The sequence below is a fragment of the Daktulosphaira vitifoliae genome, unplaced genomic scaffold, assembly GCF_025091365.1.
Source record: "Daktulosphaira vitifoliae isolate Bord-2020 unplaced genomic scaffold, ASM2509136v1 Scaffold_4, whole genome shotgun sequence".
Classification (NCBI taxonomy): domain Eukaryota; kingdom Metazoa; phylum Arthropoda; class Insecta; order Hemiptera; family Phylloxeridae; genus Daktulosphaira; species Daktulosphaira vitifoliae.
The window spans coordinates 7203833-7204939 of NW_026099575.1; positions in this window are offsets into that span (position 1 = coordinate 7203833).

A 1107-nucleotide genomic window follows, 5' to 3' on the forward strand; every position below is an offset into this window, starting at 1 on the left:
CCACAATACTAGTCTTTTTATTTAATCGTTTTGTTTAAGATAATCAACACTTTCATTATACATTATATTCATATTCTTAGAAGAACATGAATCTTTTCAAACAAATAAAATTAATAACTTTAACAAATATTTAAATAATTAACATTTAGCAAACGCATACTGTTGTATAATTATACTATATTACACACGAATCAGTCATAAATAAATTATTAGGCACTTTTAAAATCACATAATTACCTAGAAGAAATCTATAAATTATATTTATCATAATATTTTTTATTCTAATCTCAGTAATTAAACGCATTGTGTCAACTCTTATCTTAAGTATAAAAAACTATATTAACATTATATAAAATGTCAAAGTGATTTGTATACTATTTATCTATAATAATTTATATATTTTATGCTTACTTATCAATAAACAATAACATTGTAAGAATAGGATAATGATGATTTCCAAGGATACAAAATATTACCACAGGTAGAACAAACCCTTACAATCGGTATGTTCTAATCGCGCACTTGATATTGCTACATAAAAATTATGATCATCAATGACGTATTCTTATGTGTTAAAGTTGTGATCTAAAAATCGAATTTGTGTTAATTATCAATTATTAATTAATACTATTACTGAAGTCATTTTAATAACTAAGAAAAATTATCAAGTAAGATTTCAAGTAAGAATTAATACTTATATTAGCTTCGATGCGAAGCTGAGAAGGTATTGGTTTTACTAAGATGTGTTTTTTTTTTTTTTTTGTGTCTGTTACCACTTTTTCTCAGCTCTCACCGAACCGATTTCTTTCAATGATACGTCAAAAGATCACAAATTGTATCTAGTCGAAGAAATTACCCTCAAAAATTGAAAAAAATGCCCTCGTTCCCCGTAAATGGGGGAAACCTCCAAAAAAATTACAAATTTAAAAATCGCTAATTTTTTCAATTTTTTTTACTTAAAAGTGCCATAGCTTTTTTAAAAATGAACATATCAATATAATTATTTTTTTTATAGATGCATGCTGTCTTTACCTATCATTTGGTATATTTTTTTTATAATTCTGACTTTTTACCTGCCCACAGGGAGGGATTCAAATTGACAACTTT